General features: G+C 40.5%; 1 protein-coding gene across 1 annotated transcript in view; it reads right to left on the bottom strand.

Annotated features, from left to right (window-relative positions):
- The window catches only part of MAML2 (mastermind like transcriptional coactivator 2), a 364604-nt gene that overhangs the window by 63422 nt on the left and 287826 nt on the right, over nt 1–13356 (bottom strand). The window lies entirely within an intron of this gene.

Here is a 13356-nt window from a genome sequence, read left to right as displayed (position 1 = left end):
AGAAAAGTATCATATCATTAATGTACAACTCTGAGTTTTCACACAATATATGACCTTTATGTAACTAGCTTGGAGAAAAAAACAGAACATTACCAACCGTCTAAAAAACCTCCTTGGCTGGGCATGGTGGCTCACGCCTGTAATCCCAGCACTTTGGGAGGCTGAGGCGGATGGATCACCTGAGGTCAGGAGTTTGAGACCAGCCTGACCAACATGGTGAAACCTTGTCTCTACTAAAAATACAAAAATTAGCTGGGCATGGTGGCGGGCGCCTGTAATCCTAGCTACCCGGGAGGCTGAGGTACGAGAATTGCTTGAACCCAGGAGGCGGGGGTTGCAGGGAGCCGAGATCATGCCACTGCACTCCAGTCTGGGTGACAGAGTGAGACTTTGTCTGAAAGAAAAACAAAACAAAAGAAACCTCCTGTGCGCTTCTCATAACTAACTACCCTGCCTAAGATAACTATTATTCTGTTTTCAAATAGCAAAGCTCAGTGCTGACTGTTTTTGTACTTTTATTTATATACATGGAATTGTATATTATGTATTTTTAATCAGACTTCTTTCTCTTCAACATTATGCTTCTGAGATTCATCCATGTTGTTGCATGTAGTTGTAGGTCAGTCATTCATTGTGATTGCTGTAGAGTATGTTCCAGTATGTGATTATACCACAATTTATTTACCCTTCCAATTGCTGATGGGCACTTGGGTATTTTCTAGTTGCTGGCTATCCTAAATATTGCTGCTATGAACATTCTGAACACATGGCTTTTGGTGAGGGTATGGATTTTTAAGTAGGTTGATTACAGCAGGGCTCATTAAACAGGTGATATTCAAGGCCAGGTGTGGTGGCTCACACCAGTAATCCCGGCACTTTGGGAGGCTGAGGCGGGTGGATCACTGAGTTCAGGAGTTCAAGACCAGCCTGGCCAACATAGTGAAAACCCCTCTCTACTAAAAATACAAAAAAAAAAAAAAAATTAGCCGGGCATAGTGGTGGGCGCCTGTGGTCCCAGCTACTCAGGAGGCTGAGGCAGGAGAATTGCTTGAGCCAGGAGGTGGAGGCTACAGTGAGCCAGAGATTACACCACTTTAACTCCAGCCTGGGCAACAGAGCGAGACTCCATAAAAAGAAAGAAAGAAGGAAAGGAAGGAAAGGAAGCAAGGGAAGGAAGGAGGAAGGGAAAGGAAGAAAGAAAGAGAAAAAAGAAGGTGGCATTCAAGCAAAACTTGAAGAGTCTATGGAGGTGATCCATGGTCATCTGGAGGAAGTGTGTTCCATTGCGTTCCAGTCAGTAGGAACCTCCATAAGGCAAGAGTGTGCCTGATGTATGAGAAATAGTAAGGAAGCCAAACTAGCTGGAGTGAGTGATTTTTTTTTTTTTTTCTGAAATGCCTATTAAATCTGTCCTTTCTCCCAGTTTCCGCTGTCTGCCTGGATCTAGCCCTTCTCTTTTTTCTTTCTTTTTTCTTTTTTTTGGGACAGAGTCTCACTTTGTCACCCAGGCTGGAGTGCAATGGTGCATCTTGGCTCATAGCAACCTCTGCCTCCCAGGTTCAAGAGATTCTCCTGCCTCAGCCTCTTGAGTAGCTGGGATTACAGGCATATGCCACCACGCCCGGCTAATTTTTTTTTTTTTTTTTTGAGACAGAGTTTTGCTCTGTCACCCAGGCTGGAGTGCAGTGGCACGATCTTGGCTCACTACAAGCTGTGCCTCCCGGGTTCACGCCATTCTCCTGCCTCAGCCTCCCGAGTAGCTGGGACTATAGGCGCCCGCTACCATGCCTGGCTAATTTTTTGTATTTTTAGTAGTAATGAAGTTTCACCGTGTTAGCCAGGATGGTCTCGATCTCCTGACCTCGTGATCTGCCCGCCTCGGCCTCTGAAAGTGCTGGGATTACAGGCATGAACCACCATGCCCATCCATGCCAGGCTAATTTTGTATTTTTAGTAGAGACTGGGTTTCTCCATGTTGGTGAGGCTGGTCTCGAACTCCTGACCTCAGATGATCTACCTGCCTCGGCCTCCCAAAGTGCTGGATTACAGGCATGAGCCAGTGCACACAGCTGCCTTCTCTTTTTTCTCAGGGACTACTGCAGTAACCTCCCCTGGTCTTCCCCACTGAGGTCAGAGCCACCTTTCTCAAACCCATATGTAATCATGTCACACTTTTATTTGAAATCCCAATTTAGCTCCCTACTGTATAAAGTCTAAAGCCTTTAGCCTGAAAACCAAAGTCCTTCACCATTGGCTCCCATCCTACCTTTTTGTCTTTAAGCCAGGTCTGTTCCACGTGAAGCCTTTTCTCCATCTTCCTTATTTACCCAATGTCACAAAGCTCAATGAAGTCCTTGTTAAGATGATGCTTGTTACCAGCCAATCGTTAACATTCTTTTTTTTTTTTGAGATGGATTCTAGCTCTGTTGCCCAGGCTGGAGTGCAGTGGTGCCATCTCTGCTCACTGCATCCTCCAACTTCTGGGTTCAAGCAATTCTCCTGCTTCAGCCTCCTGAGTAGCTGGGACTACAGGCATGTACCACCACGCCCGGCTAATTTCTTGTATTTTTAGTAGAGATGGGATTTCACCATGTTGGCCAGGCTGGTCTCAAACTCCTGGCCTCAAGTGATCTTCCCGCCTTAGCCTCCCAAAGTGCTGGGATTACAGGCATGAGCCACCACCCGGCGAATCCTTAACATTCTCTTGTCTGGGTACCACCTTTAATTTAGTGCTGGGTTCTCCAGTATTAAATATACCATCTTTATCTTAGATCAGCTAACTTATTACTTTACTTTTATATCAACGGAAGGAAGGAAGGACCAACAGCTAATAGTGATACCATTTTACAAACAGGAACACAAGAGATCAGACAAATTAGCTAATGGATTTGGGTTCTAACTAGCAAAATTTGCTTCCTCTCCCAGAATCAGCACTATGACTAGAGAGTACAGACAGGGAGGTCCGGGCAGAAGGTCCAACCCCCCTGTCCGGGAACAGAAAAGTACTTCAAAAGAAGGAACAACATAAAGAAGCCTTATAAAAGTTCTCAAGTGGAAATGAGAAAAAAACTTTGCCATCTGGGCTACAGAGAAAGAGCTACAAGGGCTGCCAAATATACTTTAATGGTCACTGGTGGAAACCTGGTCTCCCCATATAAAGGGAAAGGATTCCGGAACTTATGCTGCACACAGATGGTAAAGTAATTTGCATTTAATATAAAAATTTTCCTATCAGAGGAAGACCAGAATCGATGAGAAATCCCTGTTCATTTCCTCTGGTTAAAACAACAACAAAAACTAAATGGATGATAGAATGTCTGGTTGAATAATTCAACCATAACAAAATATTTTTTGGGCAGGCAATTATTCTGCATGAAGCACTGCACTAAGCAATAATGGTGCCACAGAGGTGATTATGGGGCAGTGTTTTCTTTCTAGGAACTTTCAGTTGAAAGGATTAGAAAAACACACCATAACTATCCTAATAAGAAGAAAATAAGAATGCCTTCCAACAGAGGCATTCAAAGAATGAGTTCTCTAAGTACTAGTAGTAACTCTGGTAGTAACTTCCACAATGGACTTGAAATAAGTAGATGAAGGTAATCATCTATGTTAGTCATGTGAGTAAGGGCCCAGGGCCTATGGCCCATGGGGACAAAGGCAGGTGTGGAGTACACAAAGCCAGAGGGAAATCCTGGAAATCACACCTTGCATGAAGGTTAAAAGCTAAGGTAGGAATCCAAGACTGTGTTGCTAACCAAGGGGCTGGATAAACAACGGGAACCAAGCTGTGGGACAAGAACAGGGCCCCAAAATTATTGGGTCTCAGAAGTGCTGGAGTATCTGGCTGGGCAAGAGGGAGGCATGCCTGGAAGTGTTTTGGTGGTGGACTCTAGGTGCCGGCAGCAGTTTTTCACATGGTTGCATCGATGCCTTAAGTATTTAGTTGAATATAGGACAGAACACACACAACCTATTTGTCATGACATGTAGGGTGGTGGTAAAGGTTCTCTGCTCCCAGTTTTTCCCTTCCCTGCCTACTGCACGAATTCCACCATTCTTTGGGTATAAAATGCCCCCCATTCTCTCCCTTCCTCTCCTTTCATATGGTTACTGAGTATATATTATGTCCCAGGCATTGTGCTAGGCTTAAGAATTCCTATTAAAACACAAATACCCTAGGAGAAACCTTAATCTTGGCATAAAGGGAGTGCTCAATAATTATTTTTGGAATGAATGCATGAGGCCATGATCAGCTAACATCTTAGAAAGGATTGTGACTGCAAGCCAGGAGAGAGCAACCATGCGGGTAGCTGGGATGATACACAAGCATTAGCTGCTGAAGTGAATCAAGAGAAAAAGAGGTCCATTGGCAAGTTTTTCTGACTGTACAATTTTGTTCGGAGATGAATCTGTCTCACCTATTTGGAAATGAAAATTGTTGACGAAAAACTAAGTCATTCAAGTCCTTGAAGATGAGGTATTTTTGTCTTCATCCACTGTAATGAAAGGGCTTTTGTTGCAGATAAAAGTATCAGGATGACTTTCGTGAATCAGGATATGCCTGCACTTAGTGTGAGTCTCTCAATCATGCACACTCTCAGGACAGGACCACTGCAGATACACTCATGGAGGTTTTGCCTACACAAGAGCACGTGGTTGAAGAAGCAAGTTAAGACTGAAATATATCCATCCTGCACTTCACCAAGCCTTGCACCCGGGGTGGGTGGGTGGAGATGGGGGTGGTGGTGGTGGATATACCCTAAAGAAGAGCAGCCTTTTTCTAATTAGCTCAGAGGTTTTCCTGTATCTGGTGATTTAGGTCGTATGGATGTCCCTGGTCACCCGTACTGAGCAAAGTCATTTTTGTTCATCAAGTTCTATATTAACTGTTGGAGCTAGAACAGAAAGCCATTCTTTATCTGCTGTGAAAGAGTATGGTGCCTGCATATTATGGAATGAGAAAAGAAGTGGGGCTAAGAAGACCTGGGTGAATCCTAGTCCTGCCACTTCCTTTTTGTATGGCAGAGGGGAGTTCACCTCTCAGCCTCAGCTTCCTCATCTGTGAGATTAAGGTTAGGGATTTGGGAATGTCTGAGATCTCCCCCAAACCTCATATGTCTATGATTCTCTCCTAATGCCATCAAAGATTAAGTCCTTTACCCCTTCAATAGTCCTTTCTTGCCATTCAAAACCAGTTTCAACAAAACAAAACATAACAAAACAGTGCAACTTAACCTGCATTCTTAAGTTGTGTGGTATGAATAGTCTGGGGTCAGAGTTGTCGAATTACACTGTGAAGATATGTTAAGAGAATTTACTTTCTCAGTTACTCTGGAAAGTAATCCAAGGGTTGAAATTGCTAATCAAAACTACCACACAAAAGACACAATGAGAAAGAAAAAATGGTGTGTATAGAAAGTAACTTTTGGGCTGAACCAAAAATCTTTGGTTCAATCTAATTCTTAATTTATGAAAAGGTCACAGAGAAAACAGAATTCACCAAATAAAAGGAATATTTTGTCACTCAGATAACTGAGTTAAACAGAGAATACCCTCCAAGTGGATAAAACTTCCTTGTAGAGCCTAGAAGATAAATCGAGACAAACTGGTGACCTCAGGAAACATTTGGTTGCCAAAGTGATGTAATAATGGGATTTTTTTTCCCTCTTAACCTTTTGCCGCCCCTCTTTATTTCTCTCCCAGTCAGCACACTTCTGGTTTTTTTTTTTTTTTTCCATTTCTGTTTATGTTTTTGGTTTTGCCCTTGGCCTTCTGTTTTGTTAGGTCTTATTTCTGAACTAAAGGCTGCTAACCCACAGAATTTACTTTTGAAAGAAGTGAACGATTTCTTTCTCCTTCTCCTTCACTTGCCTCCTGCCATGCCAGCAGGCAGCGCTGCTTGGTAAGAGAAACTGGCAGGAGTATGGGTCTGAGTTGGGGGGAGGAGGAGAGAGGGGAGCAGGCAGGGGGCAGGAGGGAGGATTCTGACCAGCGCAGGTGAGGTAGAAGCAGAGCTAATGAGAAGCATATGCCGCCAACCATTTTAAAGGCAGGCTCGAGCCAAGAGACGTGATGAATTGCAAGAATGTGTTGTGTTCATAGCTGGGGAGCTGGCAGAAATAGCCCAGCTAAAGGACTAGGATGGAAGGGTTTTTTTTGTTGTTGGTTTTTTTTTTTTCTTTTAAGAACTCAGGCTTAAAAATACATTTCTCTTTGTCAGCAAAATGTTCTAGTTTCAAAACTGTGAATGGTAGACTACCTCTGTCAGACTAATGCTTTTCTTTTTACCTCAGATACTGTAAGATACGAGTTACCTTCAAATTAAAGGTAATACTTATACAGAATAGACTTAGATGATAGCAGCTCTGAGCAACTTGGGAAAATTTGAATACACAGGACAATTCTAGCCCCTGGATTTGAACAGGTGAACTGTGCTTACATCAGAAGGCCCTGAGGAGGACAGATAGAAACAGAGCAAAGGCCCAGGAAGATTTGTTCCTTCCTTTCCTTCTCTTTCCACCCTCTCTCCTTCTCTCTCTCCCTTCCTTCCTCCCCAAATTATTTGTAAAGTATCTTCTAAGTGTCAGAGTCTGTTTAGGAAAAGATACGGTGGAGAAATGGAATCTAGGTATCACCTCCAAAACTTGTGCCCTCCAGATCACCCAGGAAGTTGACAGAGACTTTCCTTCAGAGGCCTACACTAAAGCTCTCTCAAAATGTTTAGTTGGCAGAATTATAGTCCCTACTTTCCAACAATAAGTTTGTTAGAATTGACTCTTGAGTAAGAGCTTAGCCCAAGACTAGATCAGGACCTTACAATGAGAAGACTGTATTTTTAAGTTGAGGCTCTCAATAAATAGATAGAAAGAAAATTTTGCCTTTGGTACCTTCTATCTTCTTTTTACATATCAAAGTTTGCTTGTGTTGTTCCTGGCCACTCAGTTTCCAACTGACAGGAGTATAGTGTCCACATAGATGTTGTTTACTCCTGCTTCCCCTAGTGCCTGGCATAGGGCTGGCACTTAATAGCTAATTAAATAGTTGTTGAATGAATAAATGAGTGCTTTCCCTTCAAATGCCCCTGTTCTAAATTTCCTTTCACTTTCTTGTAGCTCAACTAACTCACCTCCCAACCCAAACTCCAAGCAGTTTTATCTCAAATCCTTGTTTTGTCATTTTATAATAAAAAACCTTGGACAAATTACCGAATTCGCTATGCTTCAGTTTCCTCTTCAAGTGGGGTTAATAAAATTTACTTTACAGGTATGCTTTGAGGATTCACTAGAAATTTATATACAGAAAACTTAAATAAAACGCCTAGTCCATCTCTTGGTATGTAGTCAGCATCCAAAAGAGACTGATCACCTCTTCTTCTTTTCACCCCTTCTGATAATCTCCATCAAGTATTAGAAAAAAAATGTAGTTAAAACTAGTCTTGTTGGCCGGGCGCAGTGGCTCATTCCTGTAATCCCAGAACTTTGAAAGGCCGAGGCAGGTGGATTACAAAGTCAGGAGCTCGAGACCAGCCTGGCCAAGACAGTGAAACCCTGTCTCTACTAAAAATACAAAAATTAGCCGGGCACAGTGGTGGGCACCTGTAATTCCAGCTACTCAGGAGTCTGAGGCAGGAGAATCATTTGAACCTGGGAGGTGGAGGTTGAAGTGAGCCAAGATCACGCCACTGCACTCCAGCCTGGGCAACAGAGCAAGACTCTGCCTCAAAAAAAAAAAAAAAAAAAGAGAGAGAGAGAGAAAGAAAAAACAACAAAAAACAAGTCTTGTTAAGTTATGAATGAGGAATGAGTCTAATCCTTCTAGACTATAGTAGAAAATATGGAGGTGGTAGGTGGGGTAGTTTGAGAAGCCAAGACCTTTTAGGGTTCATACCTACTCTGTGCTATCTCCATCCTCCATGTTCTGTTTGGACAGCTAGTACCCACTCTAGTTACCTCAGCACTTCAGATCAGGTGTTATAAAAAGGTGCACTACTTCGAAAACGTTGCTGACTCCCCCATACACTGCAGTTAACATTATTCTAACTTAATTTAACGGGTGAGCAAGTTAATAGAAAACAGTGAAATAAGAAATAAGAATTTATAGGAATCAAAATGTAGTATAAAATTACATGATCAAAGAAAACAAAGTAAATCCATAAATGTTCATTCCCTGTTTTTCTTTGATGTCCCAAATAAATAAAGTTTAGGAGGATGAAATCATTCCAATAAAATCCACTTTAAATTTTTTTATACAACTAATTTTTTGCACTGTAATTTAGGCAGAAAGGAAATGATTTTAAATTAAAATTTTTAACACATATAGGTAATTATATTTATGTGGCTATTTTCTAAGAAAATGTCTTAAGAGGAGTTGAAGGAAATAAATTATAAAATTTCATTAAATTTACCTTCATTGGAAGATTATATGATGGAATAGATTTCTTAAAGTTTCCTAAAGAAACTGTTATTTTATCTGACAGAACCAAAGTCTTTCTTTTTTTTTCCTTCTCTTAGATTGGCATGACCTACAAGAAAATACCCATTTATGGTTTCCAAATGCCAACATGTCGACATTTCTATATTTTTTCCATCCTTCATGCAAGTTTTAAAATTTACTTGACAATTAAACTGCCTAATTTAGAATTTTGCTTGCCAATTGCAAATTCTTTCGTTGCACAGATCTATGAATTAATCAGAACAAAGTAGAAAAGTGCTAGCCATAGTGGAAGAATTTAGTTTAATTTTTCTTCTTGGCAGGAATATGTGTTCAAGTACATTATAAGCAGACAAAACATGTAGCTGAAAATTTTTTGGAAGAGCTATTAAACTTTCCACTATAACGAACCAGTGATGCTTCTAATATCTCAAATAGAATTCTATTGATTTGGAACCTGTTCTCATGTTACTTAGCAGGTCTTCAAGGTAGATAATGAGTTGTAATTACTATCTCCTTTAAAAGGACTCTGACGAGATGAGCTGCAGGGTGGTGACTTCAGAACTGGCAAACTATGCTCTATTTTTCTTTACTCCTCTTTGTACTTTATGCCCTTTTAAAATCATTTGTATTATCAACTCCATTTCAGAATAGGTAATAATATAAAGTAGAGAAATTTACATAAAATGAAGATTTCCCTTTGTCTCACATATATTTTCATCCAAATTTAACTTTCTTTCCATTTCAATAAAGTCTCTTTTCTTTTTTGACAAAAGGAGGTAAAAGTAATTTTTAAAGGAAACATGGAATCTGTTCCCACTGTGTTTATAGATTGGCTTAAGAGAAATAATGCATAGTTTATAAACCATCTCCATGAAGATATCACTGAACACATGACATAGGATTTGGACTAACACTAAACCTGACTAAACTCTTGGCTCCACTATGTATAGCTGAGCGACCTTGGGCAAGTGTTGTAATCTCTCTGAGCTTTGGTTTTTGCTAAGAAGTAAGGCTAATAATACTTGGTGACTAATCAAGAGGCTGTAAGTAAAGCATTTTGCACAGTCCCTGGTATACAGTAAGAATTTAATAAAGAGAAACTACTATTATCATCCAGGCAGAAGAATAAATGGAGTACTTAATCCTTTTACTAATACAAGTGTGTGCTAATTGAAATCTCTAACATCTCATTAATGTGGAATGACTTGGGAGTTTAGTGGTTCTCATTGGTCAAAAATTTCCCTAATTACTTAAAGATGTTTATTATCATTAATAATTTAAATCAGGGAAGTCATGACTTCTCTGAGCTGCTCACTTAAGTAGCTCAAACCCCACCCAACCGTGTTGGAATTCACTCACGTTCTTTCCAAACAGTAAAGCTACCACAGATTTTTACCTTGGTCCTTTCAATTTTTTACCTCTTTGATCTCATTTTATTCCATTTCACCCTCAAAACAACCCAGTAAGGAAGGGTAAAACTCAAAAGATCCTTACCAGTGTGGCTCCTGAGCCTATTTAATAATCTATTAAGATCATACAGATCTAAGGCAACTGACATCCCTGGGTATTTATACAAGTGAGTGTATATGTGAGAGAGCCACCTACACTTGAGTTCTGAAGAATGGGACTGTTGGTAGGGGCTGATATGAAGGGCAGGCATAGGCTGAAAAATCACTAGGCTTGACTCTTGGTTGTTGAAGGGAGCACACAGAGTGGCAAATATGGCCATGCCTGAATTATTCCACTCTGGGACATATTTGTGGCATATATGAGATGCAAGAATGAGTGCTTCACAGGGATATTGGATGGGTTTTTCAGGCTATGTAGTAAATAACTATTTGGATGATGCAGGCAAAGAGTTAACAAAAACTCTTTTCCTTTTTGTGTGAGAATCTGACCTTTGGTTAACTTCTTAACTTGGTTTCCCTGGAAACAGATAAAGATGGTATGTGTCAACTATGTTACTAGGCAACATTGCATATGGTAAAAATGACCCCTCATTGGTAGAGTGCATCTGGACCGGGAGGAACTACAAATGAACTGCAAATACCTGCTGGCTATGCATTGGACTTCCCTGAATGCAGCAGTTCTTGTAACTAGCATGTCTCTGGAGAGGACCTTGCAAACTATATCTATGGAGTTGTTACAAGAGTTATTGACTCCTATGGGAAATAAGGCTCTTAAGTAAAGGCAATTCCTTCACCTGCCCAATGTGGATCTCATCATCTGGCACCCGAGCTTCAATGGCTCTAATTGCAGAAGAATACCTGATGCTGGCCTACTGGCAAGCTATAGTTCTGATCCTATATTCTTCTGGGCAGACTGATGTCAAATGTGATGTGTGATAGTCTTAGGAGTCTAAATGTCTAAGTGAGCCTAAGAAATTCCCCTGCTGGCTGTTGCATGTTTGTTTAGTGTCATGGTGATTTCCTTTGGATAATCTGTGAGGCATGACTTTCTGGAAGAGATCTGAAAACAAGGAGGTCTTCTGTAGTGCCTTTATCTATAGAAACTTAAAATTAATTCATCCATCCATCTATCTAACCATCCATTCATCTGTCCAATATTTATTTAGAATCTACAATGTGGTAGGAATTGTGGTAGATAAAACATATATTCAAGGTCCTTTCTCTCAATTAGTCCTCACATTCTGTGGAAGGAAAAGAGGTATATATTGATTATTAGTAATACCAGTAATACTAATATCCAATATTTATTAAATACCAGATACTTTGTTAAACCCTTTACATTTAATCTTTAGTTTGACCCTTTCATTTAATCCTTAATAAGAATTCTGTGAAGTACGTATTATTCTACCTACTAATAATACTAATGTGTATTATTCTACACATTTTATAGACAATAAATTTAAGGCATGCAGAAACTGCCTCAAAGTTACACCCCTAGCATGGCATCTGAGCTCAGGCGGTCTGATTCTAGATCTCACACCCTCAACTAGTATGTTATTTAGTTTGATGTGCAACTAAATAGAGGTTCACATCAAGGACTTCATTCAACAATTTTCTATGCAGGGTCTCCTGCCTCCACTTTCCCATCTCCTCAAATGCCTGAAAGCCCACCAGTTAAAATTCGTTTGCGTTAACAAGCAACCATTCAGGAGGCATCAGGAGAACCAGGGAGATGGGCAAAGAACAGAAAAAGGGCAAACTTTACCTGGATTTAATTGTCTATCAGTTTTGTGCCTCCCTGTCTCCAGAGATGGCTTAAACTACTCTCTGACCCAACTTGACTAGCTTCCTTGTCCAGTTCTGAAGGGCCTGGCTCACAATTAGGCAGAAGTGAGCATTGTGGCATTGTATGTCTTCAAGGATTCTGTTTAGAAACTAGACTATGAGATGAAATGAAACAATGCATGTAAAGTGACCACAACTGTGCCTGTCATATCTTAAACACTCTGTAAGTCATAGCTATTATTATTCTTTCTTCCTGTATTGCTTGCAAAATGCTACAAACTATCAGAAAGTCAGACCTCTCAGTGGCTTTAGCACCTAGTATTCTTTTCAGTCATATACATTCTTTGCATGTCTGTCAGGAAGATATTTGTTAAGGGCTTGTTGGGTGAACCAAGGTAGTGACCACAGAAAGTACAGGGAGCCATATTAATCAATATCCGTATGATACATTTAGGAACACATACTAGGAAATTTGAAAATGCATCAAGAACCCTTACCATGAGGCATCTACCACATGGACATTGTCAGCTCTCCAGTTCTTACTCCTCCAGAAAGGGGACTGTTTTGACTACACAGAAAATTTGCTATTATTAATGCTTATCAAGCTAAGTTCATACAGAAATAAGTAAGAGAGTCAGGAGCCACTCTCCTCTTTGTCACACTCCTTGGACTTAACGACACCACTCTGCTTCTGCCCAGTTTTTAGTAAACATGGCCTTCACCATCAGCCAACCTTAGTTCCAAACACTTCTCAGGAGAAACCTTAATGATAGGCTGTGGTCCCTTTTTATCCACTAGAGCTGTCTTGTCTGATATCACATTGATGCCCTGTGTCAATGCCATTTGGATCTTTCTTGGATATAGAGTCTTAGACCAATTTTCCATTTTGTGAGTTTCCTTCTTCTCCTAAAAGAACAGAGAAATGCTCTCCATATTCTGCTTCCAGGGCTGCTAAAGTCGCTCTGAAGATTCAGTACCTATTCTGGGTTTCTTTTGCTGGGGGTTAGATTCTGAAACATTGAGTTCCCTGGCTTCTTTGCCTAGAATGAAGCCTAGAGCCAGAAATGATCTAAGGCAAAGATCTCAGAAGAAGGTCCCACCTCAGGTGATGAGCCTTGCCTGGCCTGAAGTCTAGGGTGAGACTTAAGTGCTGGACTGTCAGCATAGCTTACACTTCCCAGAACAAACCAGAACTCCATTCAGCACTCCACTTACTTCATCCGGCAAACATTATGAAGCAGGTACTGTACTAAGTTTGGGGAACAGAAAGTTGGCAAAGACAAGGTGTCTTCCCTTGAGAAATTCAAAGTCATTAATTGTTCATGTAACACAGAATACATTCATGAGTTCATTTTTTTAAAAAAAGGAATATTGATTCTCAAACTCTCTTAGAGAAATGTTCACTACTTCCTCTAGCTTGGAGTCCTAAAATGTCTGACTCAATGAAGAAAAATGCCAACTGCCACTAGAGCCTACTCAAATGAAAACTCTGTAGCAGAATGATCTTGATTATCTCAGAAATCCCTGACAGAAATGGAAGCAATATAAATAAACATAAAAGAAAATAGAGGTACTGTAACACAACTATAAATTGCTCTTCTCCCCGACTTTCTTCCAATCATCCAGGGCAAAAGAAGGAAGTTGGTCTTTGTGGCAGAGAATAGACCAGCAGCTGTTCTCTATCCTGCCAAGAGGGGAGAGACTTATTATAAACAATAGCCAGCAA

Source organism: Nomascus leucogenys, chromosome 15 (assembly GCF_006542625.1).
Source record: "Nomascus leucogenys isolate Asia chromosome 15, Asia_NLE_v1, whole genome shotgun sequence".
Classification (NCBI taxonomy): Eukaryota; Metazoa; Chordata; class Mammalia; order Primates; family Hylobatidae; genus Nomascus; species Nomascus leucogenys.
Note: the sequence above shows the minus strand (reverse complement) of the source record. Positions and strands in the feature narration are given on the sequence as shown.